The following is a 2791-nucleotide window of genomic DNA, read 5'->3' on the forward strand; positions in this document are numbered from 1 at the left end:
CATATGTATCAAAAGATGGCCTAGTAGGCCATCACTGGAAAGAGAGGCCCATTGGACATGCAAACTTTATATGCCCCAGTACAGGGGAATGCCAGGGCCCAAATAAATGGGAATGGGTGTGTAGGGAATTGGGGGGGGGAGGGTGTGGGGGACTTTTGGGATAGCATTTGAAATGTAATTGAGGAAAATATGTAATAAATATATATATATAAAACAAAACAAAACAAAACAAAACAAAACAAAACACTCACTGTACCTGTAGGTATGCCTAACGCTGGATAGTTGGGTTTCAGAGGGTTCAAGACAGCAGTGCCTGGCCTAGAATAAGCGATTGACTGATGGGAACAAAATAAGGGGAGGGGGTGCTGGGGGCCCTGGGGAAAAGTGAAGAGGAAAGGGGGTCTAATGTCCGGCCAGAGTTTCTGTGTTTTGGGCAGGCGGATGCAGGCAGAGCTGCTGGACACTTTTCTACTTGGCCCCAGGTGAGCATGCCTGACCCATGCAGCTGGGGGTGGAAAAGGGGCGGCCCCCAACCGGGCACCTCGGAGTTACCTTGCTAAAGCCCCGGGGTTGTAGGAGAGAGGGAATGAGGGAAGGAGTTCCCAACATGGGCGAGAGTGGCACAGCAGATCTAGATGGAGCAGAGACTCTCTATGGTTTAAGAGCTTTATTATAGAAATGCAGGGGAAAGAGAGAAGGTAGAAAGAGAAGGGGGAAGGCTAGAGAGAAAGAGGGAAAGGGGAGAGGAAAGAAGACAAAGAGAAAGGGGAGAAGTAAGAGAAGTGAGAGATAAAAGGAACAAAGGAGTAAGAGTAAGAGAGTAAGAGAGCCAGGTGGGGGCTGAATAGCCCTTTTTATGGACTTTCCTGTTGCTAGGTAACTGGGGAGGAGTTTAGCCTGAAGGTCAGAAGCTTTTGCCACTGCTTATATGACTACTGACCCATGCTTCTCTTGTGGGGCTGTGGGAGGTGGTACCTTAGGCAGGGGCCGGAGTTCCAGGAGCATGAGGGAACGCCTACCATGTCATGAAGGTGAATTATGACCATCAGGGTTCAGACCTCAGTTCAACTGGATACCAGCCTGCAATTCCCCACAATTGGCCAATGTTCCTTCTCTAAGTTGGACACTTGAGTGCAGAGAGCATCCCAGATTTATGCTGAGATTCTTTTGTCATTTTCCTTTCCTTTTTCCTCTGGGATGCACGAGTGGGTAAGGGAGATATAGCATAACCCCAATATACATTTAAAAAGTAAAAGACTTGGCCTTAGGTGACATTAAGAAGGAAAATGAATCTTAAGGGCATCTCTGCTTCTAGCATTAGCATGAGAATGGGAAAGGGGTTTGGGTTTGCTTTAGGTTTATGTGACTGGCTTTGTGTTTTTACAATAATGAGGTTAAACTCAGCATTTGAGAAGCAGGTTTTTCTGCTTGGTTTCTAGGAGAGGAGAGTTGGGCATCAGACTTGTACTTCACTGAGGGCAGAGTGTTGTCTCATGATTCACTTTGGATCCCACCCCATATTTCCTTGGGAAGATTAGAAAGGGAAGGTTCATGTTTTCTTTTCTTTAAGATTTAAAACACCATATGAAAAGATGGCCTTCCTGGAGCTTAGTAGAGGCCTGTTTAAGGAAAACTTGCTCTCTTCTGGCCAAAAGAATAGATTACATTTGGCTCTAAATGAAGTCAAGACTTTCTAAACTGGTTTGCTATGGTCTCCTTCTGTGGGAGTTAATGTACCAGAGTGTAGAATAAATCACTGCTTGTTTGATTTATCATTTATCATTTTGTAATTGCTGCTGCCTCCCCTGACAACCCATCAAATGTGCTGGAGCCAATCAACCACTTGGCCAAGAGTGAACTCATTTGGAAGGCTAATTCCCTCATGGCATGCCCAGTATATAGGAGGAATAATTATCTCTCTAATGAAAAAAATGCAGTTGCTCACTTAACCTGTTTCATAATTTCCCAAGTTTTAACCCAGAAGATTTCATCTTTACCTTGACATTTCAAGCTTTCTCAGTCATTCTCTGAAGATCTCTCTCTCTGTACTCATCTTCATTGCTGTACAAGCTGATTTTACCAGACTCTGGCTCAAATGGTATGGCTTCCTCTCTTCTTCCCCATCATCCTCCCAGTAGCTGCTGGGATTTTCAATTTGCCAACCTTATTGTTTTTCTTTCAAACTCTAATGAAAAGATCATTGAGCTTCCTTCTTGAGTCTCTTTCAATAAACATTTTTAAATTTTATTCTAGCCCTGGTTAGTTGATTCTGTGGGCTGTTTTCCTGTGGTGTAGTTGACTCCTCCTGCTCCAACAATTCTTCCTTGCCCTTTGCTGCACAATTTCCTGAGCTCTGCCCGATACTTGGCTGTGAGTCTCTGCCTCCATAGGCTTCATCTAAAATAACCATCAAAACATGTTTTTAATTAATAAACCTGAGAAACCCTGTCCCTAGAGGTGTTTCAGGTGTAGCTGCTGTGACACATATGAGTCAGGAGGTGGCAGAGAGAAGAAAGGCTATGTAGGCTCAGTGTTCTGAGCTGTGAACTTCTGAATGATTAGTTGCCTAACACTCCCTAAAAACAAATAAAACAAAGACACCACCAATGGGGCATCAAGAGCCAGGAGAGGGAGCTAGCCTAAGAGACCACCAGTTGGTGCTGTGCAGGCCCAGAAGGGCTTCCAGGATGAGGAGCAAGCAGGAGACTAGAAGAACCCTGCCTGGGGCCACAGCTGAAGATGGATAGCCCTCACATGGTGGCACTCAGGTAAGCCAAGGAAAGGAGCAACC

At 45.1% G+C, this 2791-nt stretch overlaps 1 non-coding gene across 1 annotated transcript; it reads left to right on the top strand.

Annotated features, from left to right (window-relative positions):
• The first annotated feature begins 2444 nt into the window (after positions 1–2444).
• LOC115030750 lies at positions 2445–2574 on the top strand. Its single transcript, XR_003836345.1, has one exon. It is a non-coding gene; the product is annotated as a small nucleolar RNA SNORA17 (small nucleolar RNA).
• Positions 2575–2791: the final 217 nt, after the last annotated feature.

The sequence above is a fragment of the Mus caroli genome, chromosome 3 (genome assembly GCF_900094665.2).
Source record: "Mus caroli chromosome 3, CAROLI_EIJ_v1.1, whole genome shotgun sequence".
NCBI lineage: Eukaryota > Metazoa > Chordata > Mammalia > Rodentia > Muridae > Mus > Mus caroli.